Source organism: Cupressus sempervirens, chromosome 3 (assembly GCF_028749045.1).
Source record: "Cupressus sempervirens isolate cs-2001-9-10 chromosome 3, ASM2874904v1, whole genome shotgun sequence".
In the NCBI taxonomy this organism is placed as follows: domain Eukaryota; kingdom Viridiplantae; phylum Streptophyta; class Pinopsida; order Cupressales; family Cupressaceae; genus Cupressus; species Cupressus sempervirens.
This window is the reverse complement of record NC_143120.1, coordinates 252,026,235-252,035,094: the sequence shown is the minus strand read 5'-3', so window position 1 is coordinate 252,035,094 and position 8,860 is coordinate 252,026,235.

Sequence of the window (8,860 nt, the reverse complement as noted above, 5' to 3'; positions counted from 1 at the left end):
GAATGGGTTGAGTTCTTGAAAATCTCTACATTTATTTTGAAACATAGGAGTCATAAGTCTAATTAGGTCATAGATGCTCTTAGAAAGAGAGGGATTTAGTTTATAGACAAGTAGATTGAGGTTGTTGGGTTCAAGGAACAAAATAATTTGTATATAGAGGATCCTTATTTTGGTGAAGCTTGCATTGGAAATCTAATAGGAAAAATACGATGCTGTGAGGGGGGTGAGTGTGTTGAATCAAGATCTATAAAACTTTGATCACTTCAAACATGAATCAAATTCAAAATTAATTCACTACAAACATCTCAACCTCAACCTTAAACTTTAATATGCAACCTCTTATGGCAACATGAAATATTAGATCTAACATCATATAACATGAATTAAACAAATAAGAAATGGATCATAATAGGAAATCAAATATGGTAACTTAGAAACCCTCCAAGGTAAAGGTAAAACCACACTAAGGATGACACCCACAAAATCTTCACTACTATAGCAATAAAGTGTTCTTATTAGGACTACAAAGTTTGATCACTTCTGATGATCTACTCTATTAATAGCTTATAAGGCTATTAAGTCTACCTTTATTAAAGGATTTAAGATACACAATTAAGTGATCAGTCTATTAGGAGATTTACATAGGCCAAAAAAGACCACTCTATTAAGAGATTTACCCTGATACAGTTGTTAAAATGTAATAGTGTTGGAAACTACAATCAAAACAATTATTATGGTGTCATTGACATCAAACCTTATTGGTAAGAAAGTTTTCTATATGATTTGAGTGTCATATCTAGATGATTGATGAAGATGATTTGAGAAGTTGGTCATAAGAAAAGAACCTAGAGGATAGGTTGAGTTATGAGAAGAAATTGCAATGGGCACTTGATTGTTTAGACTCTAAAAAGGTAAAGTGATTGTTTAATCAGTTGTGTTGAAGCTTTGCAGAAGTGATAAAAAAATGACCAAATGCATAGGCTTGACCTAGAAACAAAGTAGGAGATTAAGGAACTTGAAATTTGTGTTGAGTCATGTTAGTGTTAACTGAGCCATAGTATGTGTTGAGTAGAAGTAGTGTTGACTGAGCATCGATATTGATAGAGTGTTAGTATATGTACCAAACAAATAGTAGAAACTAAGTAATCTAGTGATGACTATGTGCCACCTAACACAGTGTTGGCTAGGGGATAACATTTTGACAATTTATGAGGAAATCATGATTTCCAGCCAACAAAGTTAATTTCTTGGATTATGTAAAGCATGTTGAAGATAAGGAAACTATGTTTGCATGTTTCTATTCAAGAATTTAAAGAGAAATTTGAATAATTTTCTAGAAGAGAAAAAAGAGATGAAATGTTGGAAGGATTTGATGAATTTTACCTAAACCTAATATCGACAATGGTTTTTAAGTGGAAAAATATTATAATTACCTATTTAAGGAGGTACAAGGGATAACTTAACAAGGTGAGAGTAGTTTTTGATGTTTTTGATTGGTAAACATAAATAGCATGATTATTAGAGTTGAGAAGAGGTGAAAAGTGATTGCTTGAAGGGCTTCCAAGTGAATCAAAGACCGAGATGACAATGAAGGCTAGTCAGTGGATCAACATTTGAGTAAAATTGTGATTTGTATTTGAAAAGTGAGGTGTATTTTCTAGATCAAAACCCATTGTTATTTTCTAACCATTGTATTAGTATTGAAATCCTTTAATCAAAGTTGACCTAATAGTCATATGTACATCCTTTAATCAATGTGGCATTCTAATGGAATGTTCTAAAGTCTTCTAACGAGGCCACTCCTAACAGGGTCACTAAATCCTTTAACAAGGTCACATTTAATAGTGTGTTTTGTAATCTTTAATAGAGTTGTCTCCTAACAGAGCTCACTTTAGAAGATTGAAAAGATTGGTGATATGTTACTAGTGACTTTTCTCAAATTGGGTTTCCACATTAAATCCTAGTGTAAAAATTGTGTGGATGTTATTTGTGATGATTTACTATTAATGTTTACATTATGCAAATCATCTATATTTAGGACAATGGACTACTATTTTATGTTATTGAAAGTTTATTATATTTTTATTATAGAGGCCAAGCTAATGAATGATAAGATTAGTAGGTATATCTAGACTTTGGATAATTGACTCATGCCCACATTAGAACATTGTTTCTTGTATTAAAAAGTTTGAATGTACTCAAAGCTAAAGATCAAGATGTACAAAAAGGAGGTGGCAACTTGGTTGAACAAAGAGCACTTCCTTGCATGGTAAAGTTTGATGAGGCTACATGTAGTAGGAATTAGAGATGGAGAAATACATTTTGTGGATATGCATATGTAGAGATAACAACAATTCTTCTTACAACTTAGTAGTTGAAAAAGAAGCAAGAAAACAACCGATCTATGCTAGAAATTGCATCAACCCTAATCTATTCAGAGTTTGATGACATAAAATATTACTAGACTACTAAGGAAATATGGGATACATTGAAGATCATCAATGTAGGAGACAAGAATATATTTAGAGAGAAATTAGAGAGCTTGAGAGGTAAGTTTGATGAAATGAGAATAATAGAAGGTGAGAATAAAGTTCAATATTGTGGGAGAATCAAAGAGGTTGTAAATGCTATAAGATGATCCAATGGATAGATTAATGATGAACTTGTGATTCAAAAGGTATTGAGGTCTCTAGTTTCTATCTATGTTATCATTATTTCTACATTATAAAAAATAATATGTACTCCAGGTAATGACCTAACTCTAGAAGGTGTGATATTTAGTAGACTTACTGCTTTTGAAATATCAAATTTTGATAATTTTACTCCAACCTCTATTGAATCTTCTTTTAAATCACAATTGGTACTTAGTAAGAAAGGAAATGTAAAATATGTGAAAAGTGATAGTGACACTTTTGATGATGAACTTGAAGCACTAATGGCTAGAAGACTACCAAGAGGTAGAGGAAAATACAAAGGTATACTACCAATAATTTGTTTTTTATGTAATAAACTTGGTCACATTTTTTGCAAGATGAGCTGAAAAAGAAGAGAAGGATGAAAAGAGGGAAAGAAAGTTCAAAGGAAGAAGAGATGAACATACAACAAGAGAAATAAGGACTAAAAAGACAAAGATAAGAAATAATGTTACACTGTTGAACAAGAAATCTGAAAGCAATAATGAAGATGTTGTCTATGTTGTTATGGAAGAAGATTTTGATGAAGATGAGAAAATTTCATTAATCTCATATGTGAATAAAAGTGATAGGTGGATGATTGATAGTGGTTGTTCAAATCACATCATTGGTGATAAAAGTAAATTTAAGATTGTTGGACAATACAAGGGTAGTTGTGTTAAGTTTGGTAATGATGTGCCATGTCTTGTGAAAGGTAAAGGATCAATACAACGGAGTGATAAGATCAAGTATTACAATTTTTATTGGATTGAAGGACTTAATTATAATTGGTTGAGTGTTTAATAGTTGAACATATTAGGTTATAGAGTTGAATTCCATCACAAAAAGGCCAAGATATTTGATGTTTATGGTGATTTGATTGGAAGTGGTGATCAAACAAGAGGTAACTTGTTCTATCTAGAATCACCCAATGAGACATACTTGTTTTCACAATATGAGGATATCCATACCATAGTTCAAAAGGAGTAGCATTTGTAAATTTTTGACTTGCACTTTATTTAGGGTATAGACAATAGTACTAATAGCTTCTCTCTAATATGTTTTTGATACATTCTTTTGCATCATCAATGTTCTTACACAGTCCAATGTTGATCTAATTATTATTTCAGCTATCCCATTTTAAGGAGGGGTTGTTGGTGCTGACATCTATATTTTGATTCCTCTGTCATTTCAAAATGTATTGAACTCATTGAAAATTAATTCACCACCTCTGTTAGAACTCAAATACTTCAAACTCTTCCCTATTTGTTTTTCAACTTTAGCTAAATACCACTTCAATAATTGAAAAGCATAAGATTTAGCTTTGTGAAACATCACAATCATCATTCTAGAATAGTCATCAAAAAATATAATGAAATACTTATCTCCACAAGGCTTTGAACATCAATAGGTCCACATAGGTCAGTATGAACCAATTCTAAAATATCACTTTATGTATATGTTTTGCTCTTGAACTAGACTTGGTCATTTTTCCCAATTGACATTGTTTAAAAATAACATTATCAGGCTTCTTTAGTTTTGGAAATCCTCTTACATTATTAATTTTATTAATATTCACCAAATTGTCAAAGTTCACATGAAATAAGCTCTTTTGCCATAACCAAACAAATTCTTTTTGTGAAAACAAATATGTCTCATTAGATAAATCTAGATAGAAAAAGTTACCTTTTGTCTTTAATCACCACTTCCAATTAGCTTGCCATCAAAATCATATATCATGGCCCTACTATGATGAAATTCAAATCTGTAACCTAATTTTTTAAGCTTTGAAATACTCAACAGATTATAGTTAATTGCTTCAACCTAGTAAAAATTATCACTTTTGATGTTGTTAGTTAATTGAATTGAACCTTTACCTTTTACAACACATAGAATATCATTATGGAATTGTACACATCCACCTTTGTATGGATTGATATCCTCAAATTTATCTCTATCACCAATCATATGATTAGAGCATTCACTATCAATTATCCATCTATCACTCTTGTTCACATATGAGATTAATGCAGTTTTCTCATCTCCATCAAAATCTTCTTTCATAGCAACATCAACAACTTCATCATCATTTAGATTCATTGTTTGTTTCTTCTTCAGAAATATAACAAGATTTCTTACCTTTTTCATCTTTGCTTCTCTTATAGTCCCAGTCATCTCTTCTTCCTTTGTACTTTCCTTCCATTTTGTAATCCTTGTCTCCTCTGTTAGGACACCTAGAAGCAATATGACCAACCTTGTTGCATGTAAAAATAATATATGTAGTTTACCTTTGTATTTACCTCTACCTCTTCCAAATCCTTTTTCAATAAGGGCTTTAAGTTCATCAAGCTCATCATCAAAACTATCACTATCAGTCTCACTCTTCACATGTTTACCTTTCTTTTTGCTAAGTATTTGTGATTTGAAAGAAGATTCAATAGTGGTAGTTGTGTAGTTATCAAATTTAGAAATCTCAAAAGTAGTAAGTCTACCAATTACACCTTCCAAAGTCAAAGTGTTACTTGGAGTGCATCCCAGTACTTGAATTGTAGATAGTCTAAAGGCATATATAGGAAGTAGAGTCCTTAATACCTTGCTTATCACCATTTCATCTTTTATTTCTCCATTCACACTATGGATAGTATTAACAAATTCTTTGATTCTTGTGTACTATTGCACTATGTTCTCACCTTCCATCATTCTCATGTCACCAAATTTATCTCTCAGGCTCTCTGATTTGGCTCTCAAGATATTGTCATCACCTCCATATATGGTCTTTAGTTTTTCCCACATTTTCTTTTTACTATCACATTATTTTATATCATCAAACTCAACATAGCTTAGGGCTAAGGAAATGTCCAAAATTTTGATTGTGTTCTTACTTTTATTTCAGTTGTTTAGTTGTTAGAGGAGTTGTCATTATTTTCACATACTCATTATCCGTATAATTGATAGAAGCATCACCTATACTAGATATATACAACCTGATCAAGGTTTTCCATGTAGGAAAGTTCTTCTTGTTCAGCTTTGATACCTCTCTTTTGGGAGTCATGATCTTTAGCTTCAAGTCCCTTCAAAATTTTCTCTGTAAGCACTGAGCTCTGAAACCCATTACAAGAAATGTTTAGAATAAATAAGAGGGGGAGGGGTGAATCAATTACTTAAGGTCCATAAGTACCATTTGAACAATTAAACATTCAAGCATTCACTATTCTACTTATCCTATTGTTGTTTGATCTCTACTATTCTAATAAACAAATTACTTTCCTAAACAAAACATGCTTTGCTAAATGGAAACTTCATCAAATGCAAAACATATAAAACATTCTGAAACACAAGTCTAATAGTAGGATTTTATGTGGAAACCCAACTTGTAAAAAAACCATCAGCAACATGTCACCACTTTTTCACTCTTTTGAAGTGAGCTCTATTAGGAGCCAACCCTATTAAAGCCTAAAATACATACTATTAAATTTTTCTTGGTTAGAGGATTTAATCACCCTATTAGGAGTGATATTGTTAGAGGACTTTGATCATTCCAATTAGAATGTCACTTTACTGAAGTATTTACATAGACTGTTAAGTCCTTCAAATGATTGTTAGGTCAACCTTTGATTAAAAGGGTTTCAATACAAATTGTTTAGAATGATAAGAAAGAAAATAATAGGGTTTTGATTTATATGATTTCAACTCACTTTTGCAGGTTCAAATCACTATTTGGTTCATGTTCTAATTCATTGATAAGTCCCATTGTCAACTTTGTCTCTTAACTCGCTCGACAAACCTTCAAGCAGTCATTCCCCTCCTCATCAAAACTTAAGCCTTTTGCTTAGATTTACTTATCAACTTCAACAACATTTACACAATAAATTTCCTTTTGCTTTGCTCTCACTCTTACATAATTTTGTTCACCCTAGTGCATCTCTGTTCCACCTTTCTCCGTGTGCATCCCTACAAAGTTCAATTCTATACCTCCTTAAATAGGTAAATCTTGATTTTCTATTTTCCATAATTATTGTATATCTTAGGTTTTACGATTAGGTTCATCAAGTTCATTGTATCTATTCATCTTCCTTCTTTTCTAGAAATGTCTCATACCTCAAATTTGATCATAGATATTATACCTAATCCTCTCCTTGAATTTAATGATCTAACTCATCAATCTTATCTTCAACATAATTTATATATCCCAAGAAATCACCTAAGTTGGCTAGAGATCATGATTCCTCAAATGCATTCAAAATACTATTACTCAATAGTCACTAAGTTTTGACACCTAGTCATCACTTAACCACTTGGTCATTGTAAGACTCTTTACTTGGCATCAACTAGATTTCTTGATCAAATTTCCATCAACTAATCAAATTTCCATTGTAGCTTCCTTTCCATAACTCAACCTTTTCTCTAGGTGCTATTGTTATGACCTATCTCTCAAATCCTCTTCATCAATCAAATAGATATAACATTTAGATGAGATAGAAACATCTCTCATCAGTAGATTTGACATCAATTGAAAAATAATAACTATTCCAATAGTAAGTTTCCAACAATCTCATGATTGATACTTAATAACTAACTGACTATGCCAAATTGATTGTAAGTCATCCTTTGTATTGCATTAATCCTTTCATCAAGACTTGTAACTATTTTCCTTTTATCTTTGTCAACCATTACCTTGTCTTCTTCAACCTTTTCCTTTTGTCCAGTCACTTCACATAGCCTCACTGGCAATATTTCATGTTCTTTTTTCAATTCTCTCACTTCTTCATTTAGAATGATGTCCTCTCCAATAAATCTACTATTGTTGCATCAGTTTCACTAGATCTACCTTCATCACATAAGTCCTTAATGCCTTCTTCTTTGTATTGGGTGTCATTTTTTGAATAGTCATCTCCTTCTTCTCTTTAGGGATTTATTTAATTCCTCCTTTACAACCTTGACATTCTAAAATGCAAGTTGTAAATCAATCTTTAAATTATCAATAACCTTGCCCAACTTGTAGGCTTCCATCTCCAAGACCTTTAAATCTCAACTGGGTAGATGTCTACCTTAGAGAACTCAGCTTTGATAAAAATTATTATAAATCTAATAGGGAAAGTAACACATTGAGAGTGGGGAGGGGGGGCAAGAATGGGTGACTCAAGATCTATAAAACTTTCACCACTTCAAACATGAATCACATTTGAACTTAATTTACCACACACATCTCAACCTTAACCTTAAACTTTAACATGCAACCTCTTATATTGACATGTAGAATTAGATCTAGCATCTAATAACATGAATAAAACTTAAAATAAATATATCAACACATGACACCAAATATGGTAACACAGAAACCCTTTAAGGTGAATGTAAAACTGTGGTGAAGATGACACCCAAAAAATATTCACTACTATAGCAATATACATGTTAGGGCTACAAAATTTGATCACTTCTAATTATTTACCCTATGATGGATCTACCCTGTTTAGAGCTTACAAGACTATTAAATCTACCTTTATTAAATGACTTAAACTACACAATTAAGTGAGCACTTTGTTAGGAGATTTTCATAGGCCTATTAGGACCACATTGTTAAGAGGTATACCTTGATATGCCTATTAAAATATAACATTACCTTAATCCTTTAGTTTTTACATTAATGTTGATGATAGATCACCTCTTTCCAATATGTAATCACCTCTCTATGATAGATATACTTTATCTTCTCTTTGCACTTCTTGGCCACCTTAGTCATTCAACCTTTGTTATACCTCTAACAATACAATACTTTCTTTAATCATACTACAGTAAACTAAAAACTCAAAATTAAGTTGTAAACCCTCCTTAAAATAGAAATTTGGTGAAGCTTCTAGATATTAGTCAATCATCACAATTCATTCTTTTTGTCACTTGACCTTTCCATTTTTTTGATTGGCTAATTACACAACATTGAGATTAATGATCTATAATTACATGCAAAATTACCTCTATCATTGACTCATCGATCATATACACATACTTCCAACTCAAAAAAATGGTTTACATAAGAGTTTGTGTCATTCCAAACTCAAATACATAAAACTATGTTACTTGTCTCATATAGCTTCTGGTACTCGACACTGCTTTTTCTAACATGTTATCCCTCGACATGAACTTGCCTTGGTTATAACTATGTTTACTTTTTGGATTTCTTGTCACTCATT